Raw genomic sequence first — 23,370 nt, 5'->3', positions numbered from 1 at the left:
CTTTTATTGTCTAGTTTAAGTGTTCAGTTTAATAATAATACTAAAGAATACTCGTGTGGGAATTCCATAAACTATTCTTTTGTAAATGTCATTCTTACCTTGTTGGTTTAGGCACCAAGAAGATATTCAAAGTGATGTAAATGCACACTAGCATATAACTCCCCCCCCCACACACACACACAAAAAAAACATGAAACACGTTAACTAGAATCATATCTACGTACATCTCGAGCCATCAGGAAGTCAAAACTCATTTATGTCACTTTAATTTGAGCTGCCATGTTTCAGAATATATGCACCATGTCAAAGACGTTAGGAGCTACACAGATGCAAGCCACATTCAGTAAATACTACAGACTGCTAGAAAGTAAATGTAATTTTATATTTTTTTTTTAAACCCTCAAAGTCACAACGCTTGGTACTTCGCTCAACCTTGAAAATCAATTCATCAACAAAATTTAATTTTCATACGACTCCCTTCAGTCGGTCAGGTTCCCCTTAAAGCACAAACGGTAGCAGTCTCTCCAGCAAAGCAGGTGCATAAATCATGGCAGTGACCTTTCTGCACAGGAACAAGCAGGGGACATGCAGCAACTGTGCTTGTACCGAGCATATCTTTGTGTTTGTGCTAATGCATACTTTACAGGAGTTAACAAGACCCAAGGCTACAATTTAAGATAAGAAAAGTTGTGAGAACACATATGTGAACTTTTGAAAATAATTTACCATCTCAGACACACCCAAAGCCTAGCCAAAGCAAAAACGGAAAATTTTTGTAGCCAGATAAAATTAGAAATTTCACATCTTTGGTTGTAGCAGATGGCAGTTCTATTCTCTTCTATGTTTGATATGCAATAACATGTTCAAAGCAGATTAGCAGAAATTGTTTTTTATCTAAAACGTCTCTTAAAGCCTCTGTAAGTCTCGGCAGGAAGGCAAGTCGGTTGGCTCAGACACTATGGAAAAATAAGACAGCGCTGCAGCTGAACATTGTTGGCAAACATTGACAAATAACATTTGCAGGAAAATGGATTTGATTTAATTTACAACACGCATGGTGGGCGTCAGCAGAGATTTTGTAAAGACAGCACACACAAAGAAACCCTGATAAAACAGCGTTATAGTTTCTTACCTGAGAAACGTTATGGTCACTGTTTCCTTGAAGGGCGGGTCCATGAATCGCTCATCACCATGGCATCAGCAGTGTTGCGTCCCCAGGCTTTGATTATTTTTTTCCCTCTTCTTTCAGTTGTTTGATAATCCTAGGGCAAAAACAAATCCATTTGTTTTTGATGAATCAGGAATAACTTGCCCTAATAACTTTCCCAAATCTTTCACACTTTTCTTGGGCAGAACTTTTTTGGGGGACTGTAAGAGTACTCAATCACTTTCTGTGTTTGAAACAAGTGGTCACATATCGAGTCGATATCTCTATCTTAGAAAATGTGTAGACTAAAACTTCGTAAAATAATCTATTCTTTGTCACGCAGATATGACCAGATTCCAGATATTAAACATAATATAAACTGTTAAAGTTTTTTAAAGCAGAGATGAAGGCCAAATTGCATTTGGGTAATTATTTTTTTTAAACATTTACCATTAAAGCATGAATGGGACATTCCTTCTAGCCAACAATGCAAGTCCAGTTATTCAGGTTTGCTTTCAAACAGGAAAAAACTGGGTTTAATTTTAACACAACTATTGAGGCGCCAGCTAGGGTGTATATAAAGTCTTCGGACACACTTAATAAGGCCTGTGGAAAAGTGAAACCACTCTAACACTGCAGAAACTTTAAGAATTATTTGAGCCCAACCTAAAAAACAATGGCTCTTTCCTTCCTCTGTCTGCAATTCAGATGACAGCAGTTGAAACCCTTTAAAAATTGTTCTCGAGTTACTGGGCAGAAGTGAATAAGAATAAATCAAAGCTACTTGTTTCTTAGAGAAAGGCTTCACAGCTTGGCTCTGAACCAGTGACCTCCTTCTTGCGAGGCAAAAGTACTAACCACTACCCTACTTCAGTAGCCCTAAAAATCAGAGTAGGAATTGAATTTTTGATAAGCAGCACAGAATTCATGAGAACCCGACCAGATTGCTGGTCGTCTCTCTTGAGAGCACACTGTCACCTGCAGTGACAACACACACTCCGGCAGTCTGCCTTTCCATCCATCTTATTTTGGATGTTCTTATGTTCACTTGGAAGCGCTCATGGTGGCGTGTCCTTGGCACTAGACTTTCACTTTACACTTCGTATTACACAGTGTTACAGTGGCCGGCCTGCTTACCAAGTGCAAATAAGAATCCGGCGGGTATATGCTTTCCAAATTTAACTTTTTCATCCCCTTATGCAATTGCATAAGCACAAGTCTGAATAAAACAAAACCAGGATTTTGCCCTTAATCTTAATCAAATGCCGGATGCCATCCTGTCTGTAGAACCATTTTATTGAGTAAAAATATGAGGAAAAAAAACAGTCTTTTATTAAAGCCTGGTTCAAATTGAGTTGAACTTGAGTTGAAAGTTTACAACTCAAAACATGAAAGCTTAGCAAACTTTCATGTGCTAAAGTTTGTTTTTGTTAAATACAAAGTAGGTAAAGAGGAGGAGGGGGGTTGAATGTCTTTTTGGAATGTAACATTAAAAATGTGCACACTCATGTTGGGTAAAAACCAACACTCAATGGTTATTGCACTTTTTTATTATCACAGCTACTCCAAAAATAGAATTCCAGTTTATTTTGTAAAGTATATTTATGTTTTATGGTTACATCATAATTTGAATAAGTTAAATTCTAACTTACTGGATTAAAAAAAAAATATCACATGGGTAGACAATTAGTGAGGTTGGAGTCTCAAGGCAGGAGGTCGAGAGGAAAATCAAAAACTGGATCTATGGATGTGTTGAAAAGAGACAATGACAGATTTTGGACTATGTTTTGTGAACTACTAGTCTGATGTGTTGTACATGAGTGGAGCACCAAAGCTGGGTCTGGCCCAGGGGCCCAGATCCTCCTGAATATGACCCTGGATACAATGGTCATTAAAACCAGTACTGGTTATAGTGTCAGTGTTTTGTGTCACTTGGACTTGATAATTTCTCAGCAGACCAACACTAGCAGATGACATGGCTACTTAAATCACCACACCATGTGTAACTTTACACTGGACCCACAGCAGCTTGGTTTCTGCAAGTCTTCTTCTTCCTTAGTTTCCAAATGAAAACATGTCTTCCAACTGGAACGTTAAGTCAAATTTATTTGGATAGCACATTCAGCAACAGGTGCTTCAGATGACAGAAATAGAATGAAACAGTAAGAAAGAATACTTTATTGTGGCATAATAAAGAAAAGTACTGAAACGTTGTAATCCAATTCAGAATAAATTAGTATCCAGATGTTATTTATCAAAAGCAACAATAAACAAGTGGGTTTTTATCCTTAAAAAGGTCGGCGTTTGAGCGGTTGTGCAGTTTCCTGGAAGTTTGTTTCAGATTAGTGGAGTATAAAAACCAAATGCTACTTTTCCATGAGTAGTTCTGATTCTGGGGATGAAGAGTAGACTTATACCAGACGTTCCAAATGGTCTGCAAGTTTGATATGATGAAAACTGTATTTTGGTGCCTGGTCACTTCGTGATTTATAAACCAACGTAAGTATGTGACGTCCATTTTCTGGTCTTATGGATAAACTGTCTAGTGCTAAATCTGGGACTTAACTCAATATTATTTTCAAAAGGGAATTTCCACAAGTGACATAACTGGTCTATGTTTGTTACGACTGGCACAGATAAACAGCAAGGTTAGCTAATGTGGCTCGTATTTAGACTAGTGGCGGCGCCAGGGGGTACTTAGGGGGTACTATAGCTCCCCCTGGAAAAGTCATAGCACCCCCAGAAAATATTTGATTTTTTTTATTTTTTTTATCCGATTTAACATTACTTATATGTAGTTGTTGCAGCATTTTCATCAAAAGACAAAAAATAAAATTTAAAAAAACATCCCACAAGAGGATTTGAACTTTGTCAATGTGTATTATCACTTCCGAGAAACAATTGAAATGATGCCGGCTCCGCCCCCATGCAGACGTGGAGCAATCTTTCCCCAATCATTCCAGGGTATTTGTCAGCTGCTGACCAATTGGCAGTCACAATTTGTCAGAAAGCGTACATCCCTTATCTAGATGAACTGACTTCGATGATTTTGACAATGTTTATCATAGCACAAAGGTAACCGGTAGTAAGCATAACATTTTTTTAACATAATAACGATAGTCAAATCAAGCCCTGTAACGGTTAATTAGGCAATTAAATAAACACATGTTAATTTAAAAAATTAAGTGAAAAACAAATATGACAATATGACCCTTTGCACCTGACGTCACTGTCTCTACCACAATCTCTACCAATCCTATACTCTCCTGTATAAAGCCTGTCAAAATACGTACATGTGGTAGTCTAATATGGCTTTTATTTAGTTGATTTCGCAGTAAAAATGCTCACAAGATGCTGCACGGTCAGCTGCACAAACAGACAAGGGTCAAAGCAAGCTTGTCACTTTATTTTAATGAGGAAAGATGCGGCAATGGTAGCAGCAGTCAATCATAATGACTGGCAGCTCTTGGTGTAACCACAGATTTACAGCGAACACTTTATACAAGGTAAGATTAATGTTCATATACTTTATAAGTAAGTATGTTTAGAAAGATATCAAATATCGCATCATGGAGAAGGTAGCGTCTAACCATCAGTAACCATGGAAATAATGCCACGCCATAACGTAGTCTAGCATGTATAAAAAAAATGATAAGCATCTCGTCTTCTGTACATTTTTAAGGCTGCTCCAGTTTAAGGGGAGATGCTGTTTATGACATAGTGACATAAATCATGTGGTGTGAAGTCAGGCAAAGTCAATAATTTCAGCAACGCGTCAGGAGGGAGGAGGTAAGGGTCGGTTTCTAAGCTAGCTGTTTCAGGCTTCTGTAAATACCGCCGCCTATGAGCCCCAACCAGGTGTGCTACGTTCACAGTCAAATTAGCTTGACTCCAGCAAGTAGAAACCATGAATAAACTGACAAAGCAACTAGGAAAAACAACTTTAGCCCCTCAGTTCAAGACTTCCGATTCTCACTTCTGATGTACATCATGGCACTTCGAATGATTAAGTGTCGGAGTTGCAAAGGGTCAATACTTGTGTATCCCCTCTGTCATAAATGCTGTTTTAACCTAAATAATGTAATATTATCTGGTAGTAATCTGGCTAATGGCTCAAGGCTTCGTGCTGACGTCTAAGCGTCAAATAAACATAAATCAGTCTCAAAAAACCCCCAAAAACAATACTAATGCGTGTGGCTTGATAACTATAGGGAAAAAAAAGATCCGTCATAGCATCCTCAGTAAAAAGCTTTGCTCCCCTTTAGCACCTGCAGAAAAAAAAATTCTGGAGCCGCCATTGATTTAGACAACACAAGTGGCCCTCATAGAACTACAAAAAAAACTGTATTTTGACCCCGTTATTAGCTATCAGCAGCAGCTAGCAGCCCAAGGGAAGTCCAAATGGGGCCACATTCACATGTTGTTTGGGAAAAAAAATAGAACAGCTGTAAACCCATGTGCTGGATAACTCTCCCTGTGGTGAGTCAGGCCACAGTTAGCAAATAGTCAAATAGGCTCTGCACCACAACACTCAAGGCTGCAGTGATGTTTGTTGTTGGGCTTTTTGTTTTTATAAAACTTTTAACTTACTGTTGCTACACTTGGGTGCAGAATTCTTAACAGCCAACATGTTTGGAAATAATGTTTAGTAGTTTACTTTTTTGTAAACGGTCTCATTCACAGCAGTTTTAGTTCTGATTGCGTAGGCAACAAAATGGTTAGAACAATATTTATGGATCAATATTACCACTGGTTTTATGTGTTGGTCTAACTTCAAGAAGCTGAATTTTCAAGATTTCACTCTCCAAGAAATATATGACCTAGTTTGAAACAATTTTTTTTTTTCCATGCTTTCGGAGTAAGTTGTTATACAACCATTAATGGCTATGCCAAAACACAAAATGACAGTGAAATTTTTCAGCTAAGTATTTTATCAAATTCAATTATTCAAGAATTGCTCACGATGTGAGCAGTTAAATTGTGTGAAGTTTTGAGGACATATTGTTCACAGCACGAACTTCCTCGGTTTCCTCCGGGTGTACCGTCTATAGTCATGATTGCATAAAAACATGTCAATTAGGCTTAATCATAAAGCCGCTTCACCAGCCCTCAACTCTTTTTCACAGAGATGCAAATTCACTTCTCTTGTTATCATTTCCCCAATCCCTTCATTAAATCCTTTTGAGAAATCAAGGGCTGAAGACAATACAGTCCAATCAAAGTGACAGGTTGACGCAAGAGAGGAGCCACAGAGCAAGCACAGCCAGGCAGCACAATGATGGAAATAGCCAATTCTTGCCTGCTGATTATGTAAATACCACTAGATCAAATCCTAATACAACATTAATCATGTCCATATGGTTTGACGGTGTGTTATTTCAATTTCCTTGTGAGGGGCTCAGTTGAGGAGCAAAGCTAATCAATTGTGCCTCATTATCGTGCCACAGATCTATGTCGGTGACACTGTACGTTGGGCAAATATTGACTAAAGATTGGTGCTTTAACAATTAGGGGCTTGTGGAGCACATCAGCAGTCTGGAATACCACTGTGCTTATTGACTTCACGTGGAAAGGTTTCATTAAGCAAGAGCCAATTATGGATGGGACTGAGATTTGTTAGCTCACCAACATTATCAATGTGAAGCTTTGAGAAAACACACAATGAAACTGAGTATTTAAGGCCACAAGTTTGATAGATGAAGCCAAATGAAAATATGTGCATTAATATTGGACAAAACAGGACTTGTCAAAAAAACAGAAAAAAAGAAAAAGTGCTACTGGAGTTTCCACAGGATTAGAACAGGTATCTTCAAATCCAGGTATAGAGAGCCGGAGTCCTGGGAGAGCCATTAAAGTTATTAATTAAATGTACTATAATTTTCTTTCTCATCAAAACTAGTATTACTAGTTCACTGACGAGTTGTGAACATTTGTTGATTACCTTTTGGTACCCTCTAGCCAACTCTTTGTTTAGCTTAGTCTCTTCACTGCACAGTCATTTAAGGAGCTATTTCTGTGATTAACTATTTATTTCTTCTTTTTCTGTACCTTTAAGATGATTGGACTTTGTATACCTCACTCTGACTTTATGTTCGGATTATGCTGAAATAAACTGTATGTTTCCAAACTGATGTATGAAGAAATTGTGAAATGTGAATTAGACTCCTTTCTCTAAGAAAGTGCCATTGTGACTTGGTGCAACTTCAGTGAAAAGATGTCAAAATGTCTTTGGAACAATTTCAACTCTTTTTAATTGGATATTAATAATAGCTGTTCTCTATTCACATTATTGTATATATGCAGTATATATACAACAGCTATGATTAGGTCAGGGAACAACGTGTGGCACCAATATTAATGAAACTTTCAACCCTTGCTTTTGGTTGGTTTTAATTATAAATTGTTGTGCTGTGTGTTTTAATGACTCTGGTTTATTAAAAAGTGCAGATTAATTGTGTACATCAAAACAGCCATGCTGCGCTGAAATAATCCTGGGAATTCAAACAATGGAGAATCAATGAAGCAACATATGGGTTGTAGATCATCAATATTGTAACTTTGCTGCTTGTGCATTCATGCCACAGCAAAGGCCTGCATGTGTTCGTATTAAGTATGTGTTCACTCTATGAGAAGTATGCATGTGAGGCAAATTCATCACGTCTTTGATCAAATCGTACTTTCTCTGATGCATAAATGATACTCAGAACTTAGACTCTGTACAAATATGGTAGTATGGAAACAGCTTCAAAGAGAGCTCAGAGCATAGACGGTGACTGGGGGAGATGGAAATAAACATTTTCAGTATACTGTTTCAGCAGGAGACAGATGGGCTTGTTTCCAGACATGTCTACCCAGTTCCACCAGTCCTCTACCTTTTAGGAATAGACAGCAGTCCCATGTTTAAATTAGCAGGCAATCCACTTTGGCTTCTATGAAAATTACATGAGAAGCCAAGATGTGGAAATATATGGCAACCTGAGTTGACATTTAATCGGATAACCCACTCATCTAATTAGTGATGAAACTTGATAAAATTTATTTTAACAATTGAAGGGTCGGTAATAAATCAAAATTAATTGCATTTTAATCAAACTGCATACTGGCAAAATAAGTATTTTCAATTTAAACAGTTTTTGCTGCTAAACTATTGAATAAATTGACATATGTACTCAAAAATACTTGTGGTTCTTAATCAGTTTGCGTTATTTAACCATCAGATCGGTGCAAAGTGTTATTCACATTTAGTATTTCAGGAACACATTCATACAACTTATTTAGCAAAACACTACTTTAGAAATATGGACTTTGAAAACTGACATTATCACTGGGCATGTCTGTGCTTGCTGCAATATGCTTTGCATTCAAATGTTTCACTTGAATAGCTGTGGTGATAGTCCAACTCCTTTTGGCTCACAATCTTCAAATACATTTGTTTAAGCAAAAATTAACCGTATGCGGTCAAGAAAAGTAGCTTTGACATCCATTACTGTTTGCAGATGTTGCTCAGATTTACTGCTATTTTTCCATGTATGTTGCAGCTAGCTATTAGACTTTACAAAAAAAAAAATGATTTCAGATCATTCCTGGCATTATGTGGACATGGATGTCCATGACCAGTTTTAGTAGTATTTTTGACCAGGAGAAATGGTTTTATTGATATTCATAATGTAGATATGGTTGTCAAATAAAGTCACTTTTTCGTCAAATTCCAAAATATATTTCAGCTGTCTTTACAACAAAAAAAAAATGTTCCCAGTCAGCAATTTACTGAAATCTAACTGTCAAAATTGCCAAATAACAGTTGATACAACCAAGTGAAAAATTTCCCTTCATTTTTTGGGGAAAAAAATTATGTCACAGATATACGAAACGTCTTTGGTACTATGACGTATTGACCGTTGGGAGATTTGCTTTAAAAATCATCTCCAGACATTAAATCTTAAAAAGACTTGCCATAAACAAGCTCATCTAAAAACAGGCTTGGAAAAAAGAAAAACGTGAATAGAGACACCGACAGAGGAAAAAAAAAAAGAAAAAGAGTTGGAGTGGAGCACACTGAGGAGACGAAAGGAGATGGGGTCCTTTGAAAAAGATGTGGGCGGTGGGAGGAGATACATCTTTGTAGTGTGTGTTCATCTTTAAAATCGTGTATAAACAGCGAAGGCTCTTGTGTTTATCAAGGTGAGCTCCCTCTATACTCCCCCACTCTGTTTCTCCCCTCCAACAGACTGTGACAGATCATATTAGAGGGTGTCTGCTGCCTTTCATTTCACACTACAAACTGTGCGCCGATTGGATTTTGTGCAATTTACAGACAGGAAGTGGTCAGATGGTGAGGCGGTGGGGAAGTCTGTACACAGCACAGTTGGTACTGTATGGTTATGTGATCTGACAAGCGTAAAAAAAGAAGAAACGCACTCGCGCGTCTACGTGCAAGACGACGCGTGTGCTCTTAACTCGTAGGCATATCGCCTTGCTCCTGCTGGTGACAAGGTGTTTGTTGCCCAAAGCTGCAGCTGCGAGAAGTATGTGGCATGATGGGAGCTGGATGACAAAAACGGCGGGTAACGAAGCATCAGAGGAGAAAATACAGCAGCCAGTTATATTGCCGTGCAGGAGAGGAGCCGAGGTCCAATCGTATTCCGTTTAGAGGGGGGGAACATTTACTTTCACAGCACCGCTGCTCCCCCGCTGCAACCTGTCTGCAGAGGTCTCGCTCATGCGTCGATATAAATGGTTGAGCTGCGGGCAGGAAAGCTGTCAGTTATGGTTAAGAACCACTTTAACACATGTGACAAGCTCCATTTGAGCTGCTTTGGACTCTGTTGTGTATTGATAAGATGGTATGTGACACTCTTATGATGAAGTGATCGGTTTTATTGGTGTCACCTGAAATAAGCAGCATCAGCTCAAATTTTATACAGTAAAACAGGTATAGAGGTAGAAAGTTCACTGACATCTCTGTTTATATTGGTCCTATTTACCAAATATGTTTTGTCCCCCCTTACATTATTTCCACAATACTGGGACTTTCATAAAATGCTGGAAGAATACTTCCCCCAACTGACCCTGACTAGTGAAAATAAACTCAGTTTTTCAAGCAAATTTAATTTACTTAATGATTAGGATAGGCAATAACTCTTTCACATATTTAACAGCATTTTGCCATAATAATATTTAAAAATTGCTTTTTGCATTGCGTTTTGTGCAAGAAGCAATATCTCTACACAAATGGCAATTTGATATACATTTTCATGCATATCAATATGGATAAGAATATCCCAGAAACTGATCACAAATGCTCGTCAGATCCCACACTGTTCTCTTATTCTAATGTTGTTCTGGCAGCGAAGCACATTGGAAGAGGGGGGAAGAGAGTCTTATTTGTCAAAGTAAGCAAGCTTCATCAAACCCAATAAATTCTACAAAAAGATAAACGCCAGGAAGCATATAATTTTGACAAGCAGCTGCCCGGCATACTGTAAAAGGTTGCGGTCTGCATGCTTGCTGATGTGCTTGTAATCCCATTTCATGCTCTCCTGGAAAGGAGTCGCACCATCATCCCGAGGCATGACAATCCCACCTACAGGAGCGTATCAGCAACCCCCACAGCACCAGTATGACTGATGTGTTTATGCATTCTCTTATCATATTTACCCTTCTGTATCCTCAGTGCAGAATGCTCTACATTTACAGGGAGTGATTCAGAAGCCATCAAGAACAGCGGGGCATTATTTGAAGTTTGGATTAAGCCGCGCCACTGCTGCAACATTTTTCTTCATATAACAGGGTAAGGGCAATGAACCTCCATCCGGGACGTGAGAAAGCAATATCCTAGTTAGAGAAGTGTTTGGCGCGTCTTTGGATAGAGGACTAAGTTTCTCCCCCGCTGTGGGCTTAAATACAAAAAAAAAGAAAAAAAAAAAGAGAGAGAGAGAGTAGGAGAAGAATTCAATCACACCTACAAACTCCAATTGGGGCAGAATCAGGAAATGGATGGGAATTCTGGTTGCCTTTCCCATTCCCTCGTGATAAGTGTCACTTTCGGCAGCACTTGATAGCTCCAAAATATACAGCGAAGAGGTCAGCCTTCAGAAAGAGACAGTGACTGAGGAGATATCAATGCCGGTTCAGGTGACGTCCCTTTTTCTCTTCATGTTTAATGCTGTTACTCTGATGGAGAGGGAGATAGAAAGAGGATGAGATGGATGTTGGGTGAGATAAAGAAGAGGAGGAAGAAAAAAAAAAAAGGCTGTCCACTGATACTGCTGCAAATTTTCCTCTGGCCAGCTTTGACAAAAATAGATGATCTTTATTAACAGCCTTGGCTTTGTACCTTCCATCTCATATATCTCTCCTAACAGAGGAAGGCCATCTTTGTACGGGTTGCACTACTCTTACTTTGAGCGCTGGAGAAGAGTGGAGAGGTGGTGGGGAAATTTAAGACTGAATTATTACCCAGTACCTAGAAAAAATTCCTATTCCATTGGTGTTTACCATAACAAGGTAGTGCATAATTATGAAGTGAAAAGGAAATGATTTTCACACAAATAGAAACTATAAAAGTGGAGCGTGCATTTGAATTCAGACCCCTTTACTTTTACACTCCCCCCACCCGCCACTCCCCCCCCCAAAAAAGTCCAGAGAAATTACTTTTAGAAGTCACCTAATTAGTAAATGGTGTGGAATTTAAACTGGATATAAATCCAGCTGTTCTGTAAAGGCCTCAGAGGTTTATTAGAGAACATAAATGAACAAAGAAAAAATTGGCCAGTGCATTTGCTTGCCACCTCAATGCTCCTTCTAGTCAAACAATCTTAAATGAATTTTTTAATCACTGCTGTACAGCAATAATATGCAAGGGTCAGTTTAATAAGATGCACACATTTTTAATTTATTTCTGAATAAGTGGTTTTGTCCCCTTCTTTGTATGCCACTTAAATATCTGTATTTTCCCATGACATCCCCTGAATATATGATAATATTCCTGAAATTCTTCAATGGCCCTTCATCTTGGAACCCCTTAGAAAACTTTATGGAGGTGCCACTAAGAGGTGGCTGCATCATGCTTATCTTCTACTCCAATCTTCCTATCATTTCACATGGCTAAACCAGAATTCATTAAAAACCTTTCAGTAAGGCATCACTGTATTGGATGACTCAGCGGGTGGAAGCTATTGCCCCAGTCTTCACGTATATTCATACTTCACATGCATTCATGAATGACGGCGACATGAACACAAACAAAAAGTCAGTAGGTGAACATTTATGGTGCATCTCTTCTCATGTAAAACTAATTTTCTTGGACATGGTAACGCTCGATCATACTTACGCTTTGAGCTTCGCACACTTAATATTGAATTTTTCCACAGACATACAACAGCCAGTGGTCTAGTATCAGCTAAGATGTTTAAAGGCAGAAGAGCATAAAGTACCAAATAAATCCAAGGTTTGCACAGTTGGGATGTTCACTGGCCGAAAAAAAGAACAACCTATTATATTTAGATATGAAATGCCTTTTTGACTTAGACTTAGCAGGTGACTTTGCCTAATACTCGAGGGTAAAGTGCAGATTGTGCCCCCTTGTGAGGTTTGGTAGCATGACTTGTATTGCTTTTAATGTATAATATTTGATGAAATATTGCTAGCTAAACCTCTGATCTTGTAAGCCAAACTTATAATATTTTTGTTACATAATTAAAAACCAGTCTCCTTGGAGACAGTGAAAGCACAAGTCGTCTATCAAGGTATGGTCTGGCTCCTGGTATTAAGAAATATAAAGATCTTAAAAAGTTAGTAATAATCCAGTATTGCCCCTCCCCCACACATTGCTAAACGATGTTGGCCAGTTAGATGAAAAATGGCTGTTGGACTTTTTCCTCATCAACAAGAAAGACAAAACTGGCAGTTTAGAATAAGCAGTGATAAAGACTGTCATTTAGTGTCAGGATTTGTGACACTAAATGACACAATTTAGTGTCATTTAGTGTCACAAATGCAAACAGGAGGCAGAAAAATGTATATAAAATGGATGCCATGTAAAGCAAAAGCAAACAAAAGTTGTAGATATTACTTTGGTGAATAACCAGTCTGAAAGAAACAGCTCAAGGACTGTTACAGAAAACAAGGAGGATTAAAGTCAGACTCTGACTAAGGATGCGCAACAGCTTTGTAAGGCTGAAAAACTGGGGGCATGCTAATAATTGATAATATTCTCCAACTAGTAATTATTACCAAAAGGTAGTTTTTCTATCACCTCTCATTCACCACTGAGAGGATTAAAAGAAATAGCACACCTGCGCTCTCACCTTAGCCGACAGATGGCCCTCAGAGAGGTTGGCGCTTTCTTTATTCCATTGAATCTTAGTCCTAGATAACTGTAATCACACCCCATGATCTTTGACCTTCACCTGTTGCCATCTCCTTACTCCCTGAAGAGTGAATTGGCTCTCCTTTCCTTAGTGCTGCATGCTCTTTTAAGTCTTACTGAGAGTTTCCATGAGCCACAATAGCACCACTGCTGTGCACCATGGAAGCACTCTGGGATTGCCATCAGAGAACGAATAAGGAGACAGGCTTGGGCTTGTGTTGATCAATAACTACTCCCTTCCACCTACACTGTCAGTCACCTTCGTCTCTCAGAAAACAACACGAACAGATAGCAGTGGCTGGATTTTGTTGCTTCCACTGATGGATAATGGGTGATAACGTCGCCTTGGAAACTGTTCTGCGGTGTATACATGCCATAAAGGGTCTCCAGTATGAGCTATTCTTACTGTAAGCCTGGATGTGTTCTCTTTTATTGGCAGAAAGTCACTGTAAACACTCTCCTATTGCTCAAACTGGCAGCAGGGTAAATAAAGTGCATAAAATAGCAATGAACAGTGTATTCTTCAACAAAAGAGCTCATCTGCCAGCAGAAAATACTAAATTAATGAGATTTCTATTGGAGGAATATGAGCCACATAAATCAGCCTGTCCTTCTGTCCACCCTCTGCCAAACCAGCAAGAAACCTTGTGTGTCCTGCAGCTCTGCCTTTATAGTGCTTTGAAAAAGGCTTCGCATCTCTTGAACCCCATCACATTTTGTCACTTTACAACCACAGACTTCAGTAAAAAAAAATTGGGGGAGGGAATTTGAGTGCCAAATTTTAAAGTGGAAAGGAACTTTAAAATTTCATCACTAAGGGAAAGAAGCTGATTTGATGGGCAGATTGACGAAGCTAAATATAAGATGATCCTGGAAAAGTAACCCACTAACAGCTGCAAAATAATTGAGACCGGGTCAAACATAAAAATTATAACGCACTAAAAATTTAACAAAGATGTCTAAATATTTAAGCAAATAAAATATTCTGATGCACGTTTGCATACTCAACATGAATCATTTCTGGTTTCCTTATTTTGCAATATAAAGCATAACATATTGTAGAGAAAAACATCAATAATCAGCATATTGCTGTTATTATCCAGTAAGTGCAACCTGGTCTTTCCCAGCTTATTTACATCTGCATATCTCTTTTTATTTTATTGTGGCTATGTTATCCTAGTGTCTAAATAGAGATCCATTTTATGATGTTTGGGAAAGCACTGCTTATTCCATGTTTATCATTTAAAACATTAAATCCAAATTCTCCAATAGGTAAATGTCCCTTGTGAACACTTTCACGCATAACAGAGGATGATTAAAGTCAAAGTATATTTTGCGTGTTACAATGACCCTCCACAAAGTCAAAACCTGAATTCAAATTAGAATCTCACATTGTACATCCAATTTGACAAACTGAGCTGTCTTTGCAAATAGGAATTGGATAAAATTTTATTGCATAGATATGACTCAGGATACTGATCCATTTGTAAAGTGAATGAAGATTCACTTTACAAACTTCTATTACAACAGAAAAATATATTTCTACCCCACTAATGTTTCTGTCCAATGTATGTGGACAGAAAGCACAGTAAGTACTTTACAGGTCAAAAGCCAGATAAAAAAGGACATATTAATATTAACCCCTCTATAGGTTCCTCTGGCTCTCTCTGTTCCTCACAGTGCCTAACCGTGTGAATACAACAACACTGCCATTTGAAAGACAAAAAGATGTCAAAGCACCGTACTTGCAGAGCAAATCAAAACGGGCGAGCCAAAACCGAACACTTAGCCTCCCATGGCTCAGCCTGCCTTTAGAGAAATCAGTCACGACCAACTACGGTAAGGCTTGGGGGACTGCCTGCTGTCAGTCCATGATGAGCACTCAGAGTTCTGACTGCAGGTTCTGTGTGTTCTGGCTTGCTGTAAGCAAAGAGAGCTTTTAGCTGCCAGCCTGTCGGCTAGATAAGTGAAGATCAGGGCACCCCGGTTCGAGTTGACAACATAATAGGCCCTTTGAGCAAATGAGCAGAGCTCTAGAAAGAAAGGCCCCTGATATCAAAGAGGTCCTAAAACAGGTGAATTTCTCTGGATGCAACAAGGGGATGCTTAAAATTTAGCCAATAAAAATTTCTGTTCGACACCATCAAAGGCTTAACTTGAACTAATGGCAAATTTCATGTTTTCACCCTTATATTGTGTTAAGTAGAAAACAGCTTCACATATTGGACGGCTTGTATCATGAGCCATTTTCAATCATATTAAAACTATATATCTATGTAGTATTAATAATAATAATAACTTACTTAGTGTTTGGATGATTCATCAGTAAGACCAAGAGCAAGCTCCAAACAACATGACTTTATGAAAGTTTAAACGTTTCCCAAAGCAAAGCCTGTTTGGAGAAAAAAGGGATCTAAAAAAACATTTAAAAAATTCATTATAAACTTTTTTTTTCTTCCAAAGTTTAATAAGCAGTTGTGATAAATATCAACTCGAGACCCATATCCAATACCTTTCCACAGTGTTAAATATTGCTCTGTAAACATAGCTTTGATTTCTACTTCATTTAGATCTTGGGATTCAGTTGGCAATAGGCAATAGTTGGTTTCTTGCAAACCATTTCTTTTAGACCATTATCCTGCTTAAATACCCAATGATTCCCCTTTTCCTATTGTAGACCGAATGCTCCACATTTATCAGTAGATTCCACCAACATTTAATTTAAAATGTACTGGTATTTTATGGTGTCATTTACTCTATCAAGGTTTCTAAAGCCTTTTGAGGAGGTACTTTGCCACAATCATCATTTGTCTCTAAAAGAGCATTCAAAGTCTCACCAGTCGGAACCACATTGTTCTAGAAGTCATAGCAGCAATTGGGAAACTTCAGACATTTACAATTGGTATGAAATAAATTTTTTATTTCAAAAAATATGTCCGACAAACAACCGGTTAGTGTGTGGATGACATGTCATTGTTGCTATGGAGACCTTAAAATGTTGCAGTTTGTTATAGTAGGCTAACAGTAAGATCAGAATTTTTCCTTCACCATCCTTCTGGATGTGAGTGGTGGTAAGATAAACTTGTTGAATGGGTTCTTGTCCAACCTCATTTGTCACAGTTCCCCTGTTTTTGTATATTTTAAATATTGTTCCAACTGTCGATATGGCAGACATGGAAATTTCTCTTTTCATTTGGTGACTTATGACAATCTCTACACTCCAATGACAGTTTTCTTACTTGAATGGCGTGCCCTTGCCTTTCAGTTTTCAGAGTGACTATGACAAATCAACTTGCTGTAGACGCCACTGATGACTCAATCTTTTTCTTCTATCAGGGTCTACTGGGTTTTTAGTTAGAAATTTCTTGTATTTTCAAATGTTTAAGATTTCATAAACTGAATCAAGTTTTCTGGGAGAAAACCGTCTAAAGCATCACAAAATTAGTACTTCTAGTACTAATTTAGTACTATTAGTACTACACCTCATTAGTACTTTGCATTATATCAATGTCATATCAATGTCTGATACAGTTCAACCTGAAATGTTGCAGCAAATCTCAGTCTTGGTATTATTTGTACAAAGCACATGGAGCTCAAGAAAAATGTGTAATCTCCATTATTAAAATACATACTAAATACTCAAATTCTTTCATTACATTTATTTTACATTGTTAGTGGTAGCAGTAAGATCTGGCGGTGGTGATTAAACTAAAAATGAACAAGTCACAGGATTTTATTACCACTGAATTAACATCTTGAATTTTTCTAAAACTGTCCGGGTGAGATTATGCTGCTGTAATAAAAGATTAATTCATTTAATGAGTTTTACACAGTGTTGTCAAGGTGCCAAAATGTGGAAAAAGAGTTTCCAAGGTTCCCCAGGGGATCCCCAAAATGACTGTTAACAAGAATATATTGAACAGGTCAGAGACTGCAACATTACACTTTAAGACTGTATTGTTAAACAGCAGCAAATGGGTTCCTATCAGATTTCACGTGACAGTACTGTGAGATTATTCTTCAAATGGTTTATTCTCAAACAAACCTCTGAAACCTGCATTTAATTATCCTTTAAAAAGCAATTATATGTTACGTAAGCTACATGGACTAATGACAAATAGAGGAAGGCATTTTTTTTTAAATTTGGTTTTCAAAGAACAGTGCAACTATAAAAATTTGGAGGCTTGTATTACTCAAAAAGACATCTGCTTTGAAGTCTTTGTTGTTAATTTTTCCAAGAACATCTGGCTTGTCACCATTCGCACAGTGCGATTTTATCATAGAGAAGACAAGTTACTGTGTCGCTGTCAGCATCGGTGTAGCACAAATTTGACGGAGAACATCCTGCTTAGCGGAAAGTTAAGTTTTAATTAACTTTCACTCTCCCCATCACTTTTTTAGGAACTGTCCAGGGACATATTCTGAGCTTACCCTATATCTGTGGCTCACTGGAAACTTGAATAGTCTCCAGACAGATGCTTCATTAAGCAGGCAAGGTCGGGCAGATCATTCTTTGGCAATCATGTGCGGGATATAATGTCAGTCAACCTGAAACAGTCATTTTCACAGCTGAGTTACACAGTCGGTAGTGGATTTTAAAAATGTCCATTCATCTACAACGCCTTCTGAAGAGTTTAAGTAGTATGAATGACTCGCATTTTCAGATGTTACAATCCAACAACTGTATCGTGTATGGGTTTTATATGACGAACAGAAAGCAGTAGATAACCTAACAGGAAGGGAAAGGATGTGCGTTTATTTTTTTTACTTTTCAAAAATTATAGACTGAAAAGTGTGGCAAGCTGGAACTGCACATAAGCCTGAACAAACGGTTTCCAAATATGGTGTTGGCAGAATTATGTGTATTAGCAGGGATATGAAAACTATCAAAGCCTGCTTAAGACTTGGAAATGGAACAAAAGTTCACCTTTTACCAGAGTAATGAGCCATAACAGCTGGAGTTCAAAAGTTCATGTCTTAGAGTGACCTAGTCAAATTCTAGGCCTAAATCCAATTGTTCAATACTGAGCTTGAGCTGCTGCGCTAAATAGACTGGGGGGAAAAAAAAAACCTCATGAAAAGGTTCAGAGGCTACAAATAATGTTCCAAAGAATAAAAGTACAGCTTTGAAGTTATGAAGAATTTAGTGACATAACTCAACATAATGACGATCCACATGATTGAACACAAGACCCTTTCATAGTGACCTAAAAGTATTCAATGACTAAATATTTCTTGTACATACCGTTCCTAATAGCCGTGTTGAATATGCATAAGCTAAAAGACAAAGTCTTCCCTGACAATTCTATTACTTTAATCAGGACCTTTTAAATTAATTAGCACAGATTAAAAACACAGACGTCAGAAGCACAGAGCGGAACCCCTGTTGTTTTTAATAAGAGCCAAGTTGTACAGAAGTCATCCATAATGAAGGCAAAAGGAACGAGCATTTGCTCCCTTTGTGATGTGCATGAAAATAGATTGCGTACTTCTAACAAAAGAATGACTTATAATTAATGACAAAAAAGGCACACCTTTTATTCTTCTCTACCTCTTTACAGCAGTTGGAACATTTACTAGACATACTAGTAATGAGGTTTATTAAATAGCCAATCACGACGCAAAGGCAGGGGGTGGGGGGAGGAGCCAGAAGTCATAAAATGTCAGTGACATGGCAAGTCAATGGTGCCAGTTAAAAGCCTCAAGGACCAATTACTGAGCCAGTTCACGCGCGCGCACACACACACACACACACACACGCGCACACGCACACACACACACACACACAAATATATAAATATGAAGGCAGATACATCCCCTACTGGCTCAGGGGGTCTTCGGGTTTATTTGTGCTGCTGTGTGACCAAACTGCCAGCAGCAGAGTTTGTCCCTGCATTGGTGCTGTGCTCAGATCTGGTTTGAACATTCCCTTACTGAGCCAAATGGCCACCAAAATATCTTCAAACCACCTACCAACACTCAGCTGCCTGATAAGGGTTTCACTGCTGAGAGAATATTTATGCTCTCTAATTTGGCTGAATTCACATTGTGTGGACACCATGCAATTTCCCTTCTGCTTTACAGTTTCCATTATTGGATTCTTTCTGAGGCTTATGTGACCCAGTCTTCTCTTTTCACTCAAGGAAAGGAGAGAATAACAAAGAGCGGCACAACAAAGGACACAAACGAAGATGGCTCAAAGACTAAAGGCTGGGACGGGGGGCTGAGAAGGAGGAATGAAAAATACAAAGTAAAGCAAGATTTTAGGAAAGGAGGAATTAGGAAAGAACAGAGGAGAACAAATGGATTCCTCACTGTCCATTACACCAGCTGTGATGTGCTGTTGTGCCACAAGCCAAGTGCCCTATTTATTCCAGGCATAATTACATGGCAGTGGAAACCTGCTGATGCCCAGCACGAGGTTAAATCGACAGCCGACACTGATTTAAAGGAGCAACATTAGTTCAAGGGATGAAGTTTTAGAGCTTTATTTGGATTTCCAACAATTTGTCAAATCAAAAGCTCAGCTAGCCCCTCGTCCTTTACCTGCACCGCTGCTGTTCTCTACCAGCTAACGGATTAAACTTGTCCAAATCGTTGTTGACCCAGAGGTACATTATGTCACTTGGTCCCTATTAATTCAAAACAGCACCCATTGCTTCAGCTTTGCAAAATCCCCAGAATTTCTAAAGTTTACAACTTTTAATGTGAACTTACACAGAGCACAGAGGAGAAAAAAATATCCCTGCTGCTTACAGCAGGGATATTTTTTTTTATCTCTTTGTTTTATCTCTTTGTTTGAGTAAGCGGACTACATAAATGTAAGTAAGTTTAAAGTACACTTGGTAAATGCATGATGTTGATGTTTATATTGCAAATGTCACTGGTTTGTTTTCTGCATACAAGAAAAAAAAATCTAGTTGCTTGGTTTTAATAGTGTTTGATAAATTACCCCCAGCTTGTAGTTTCCATAATTTCTATCACCTCATTTCCAATTCTGAAATTTCAGAAATATGGAGAGTGTCCAGAATTTTATTTTGCACACTAAATACATAAAAACAAAAAGCACAAAGTAACTATTGTGCTGAAAGCAAGATAAACATTTAAGATTTCAGATATCTGGCAAAACAGTCTTGTTAAGCATTTAGTGCTTCTGAAAAAAGGCCACAGGCTGCGGTCCCCAAATGCAATACTCCATAAAAATAAAATTTAAAAAAAAGAATACAAATTTTTCTCAAAAATCTGTGGACAAATTCAAACTAGTTTAAGATCTGTGCTGTGCCAGCAGCAGGTGATAATGATGAAATTAGCTGCATTCAATTTTAGAACATCCAGTCATGCTTTGCCTTGAGATTGTTCCAAAACATTTGTCGACAGTTCGCGTTTACATCTTAGTTATTAACTTCATTAACTTCACCTGAAGTTTGATATTAGTGGATTCACAAAAAAGCAAGGCAGATGCAGGAAGAAAACATTAAAACAACTCCCCTGTTGTGATTTTTAGCTCCGGGTGTGATTGGAAATGCGCAGAGAGACACTGTGTGGGTTCATTTCCACAGCAGGAACATCTTACAGGCATCATGGTAGTTTAGTTTTCTGTGGTAACCCCCTCTTAGGGCGTTTTAACACCTGAGAGACTTTGCTCGATTGGGGGCCCAAAACTGAAACATTTGCTACATCTTCAGCTACTGAAGTTCGTTTTCGTCCGGCTCTGTATCAAACAAAACAAACTCATCGAAGAAAACCAAAACCTCTGAAGAGGATCCTGAGTTCCTTCTTCAAGAAATGTAAGAAAAAATGTACTGGCTTCGGATTTTAACGGTTGGAGGACCTCTTGCTTATGGCAAAACACCCCAAGTCATTTCTCCTGCTTATGCAAGACTTGTGCCTTTGATGAGGTTGTATTTACCCAGAATGTCCTGTACTATAGTCCACTTCCTGTTTTTGGAGTGGTCTCTGGTCCGCTTGGAGTTCACATACACATTCAGGGCAGTTACAAATGTATGTTTTGACCTTTTCACTGTCATTTGTAAGTTTTCATCGTTTGGTTGGTTGTAAAGCGAACATTCCTCGAGTTACATCTAGATTCTGTTTTATTTTATGTCAGGTCACATCCTATTTAATCCCTTCTTGATCTCGAGCTACATAGGTGGATCAAAAAAAAGAAGACATTTTTAGGTCAGACGTAGGGCCCTCAGAACAGCTGGGGGCAATTATGCAAGAAAAAGCAAACAAAAGTCTGAATGAATTTCCTCGTATTAAAGTCAAAGATGAGACGTCTAAAGAAATATTTGAAAAATGTTTCGAACAGTGTCTGAATACCAATAGACGGGACATACCAGTCTCTCTCTTCAAGTTTTTTGATTATGAATTCACCCCCAAGGTGACGACTGAGCAATCTGTCAGCATGTTTCAGAAGAAAGACATTTGTGCTGGTGACATTCATTTTGTTGTAATAAGATGACCCTTCTCTTTTCATTTGAATACTACATGATGGGTTTCTTCACGGTTTGAGCGAGAGAGAAATTTTTTTAAAACTTGTTTGACATTAATTTGAATGATTAATACATCTTACTGTCAGTATGCACAAGCAGGGTATCTTATGTGATTACATCAAAAGTAAAGGGAAACATGGGTTATCAAGTTATTCATCAAAATTTGAGTGTTGGGTGCATTTGATTCCACTTAAGTTAAATCCAGGGCAGCCAATTAGATTCTGAAGTCAAGCAATTGTTAAAAAAATTCTCCACCTTTGTGTAATTTAATCTCATGTATCCAGCTATTCTGGGAAGGTAGCAGAGTTTTTGTCTTTTCTAATGCTTTGCACAAAGAACACATCAGATGGGGCTGGGGCAGTTGTGAAGAAGTTTAAAGCAGGTTTGGGTTTTTTAAAAAATGTACCCCGAGCATTAACCAGAGAAGCAGCCAAGAAGCCAAGGGGAGGAGGTGCAGAAATCCACCGCTCATCAGGGAGAACTTTTCCAAAGGAATACGTTTGACCATCCAGTACACAAATCTGACATTTCTGGATGATTGGTTAAGAACAAAAGAATTTTTGAAAGAAACCAAGAATGCAGGAGATGTGTCAAATAAGTAGAACAAAGTGGTCTGGAGACCAAAACAGAACTTTGGTCTAAATTACTTAATCGCCTCACAGTAACACCTGGAGGTGGAGGCGTCCACTGCAGCACACCCACTTCTTTTTCCTGATGCAGTAAGTTCCAAATCAGAACTGAATGTCATCGTTTTGTTCGAGCAGAGTATGCACTGGCCTTAAATTATAGTCACTAGACACTGTATGGGGAACAAGTACTTTACAGTGTGGCTGTTTTGGCTGCAGTGGTCTGGAATAAAGCCATAGATTTGCAACATCTAAATAAAAATCAATGAATGCATTTTTTCCCCCCAACAAATAATTAATAGATTTATTTTTGCCAAAGCCCCACCTGACTTATCAAATATAAACCCGTCAACCCTTGAAGCAACTCGTTTATTTTTACTGGTCAATAGTAGTTATTAGGGTAAGTGGTGCCATCATAGTACAGATGTAACAGCTTGTCCCTGCTGTTCTCCCGAGACTTTCAGAAGGACATCAGTTAATGGACATTTAATTCTCCTTTTAAGCTATCCTCTAACAGGAATATTATTTTTCTTTAAATGAACAGTACCTGGCAGGGGAAGCTGCTCTGGGGCACTTTGTGTATGCCATAGAGACTGCTGATTGTTGATGTTCTGTCCTGGTCAGGAGCACTTAGCTAAGGTTGCTCATTATTTGTCGTGACATCTGACGCCTTTGTTCATCTCTGTCGGGCTAAGATGCAAAGTCATCGCAAGCTAATGGTGCAAATGCTGC

The 23,370-nt window shown here is 38.3% G+C and overlaps 1 long non-coding RNA gene across 1 annotated transcript in view; it reads right to left on the bottom strand.

Annotated features, from left to right (window-relative positions):
• Positions 1 to 1,140: 1,140 nt before the first annotated feature.
• Positions 1,141 to 23,370, bottom strand: part of LOC122826345 — a 70,770-nt gene continuing 48,540 nt past the window's right edge. The window contains exon 4 of the long non-coding RNA XR_006369769.1: positions 1,141 to 1,262. This is a non-coding gene — a long non-coding RNA (uncharacterized LOC122826345). The remainder of the gene's footprint in view (positions 1,263 to 23,370) is intronic.

This window comes from Gambusia affinis, linkage group LG23 (genome assembly GCF_019740435.1).
Source record: "Gambusia affinis linkage group LG23, SWU_Gaff_1.0, whole genome shotgun sequence".
NCBI lineage: Eukaryota > Metazoa > Chordata > Actinopteri > Cyprinodontiformes > Poeciliidae > Gambusia > Gambusia affinis.
Note: the sequence above shows the minus strand (reverse complement) of the source record. Positions and strands in the feature narration are given on the sequence as shown.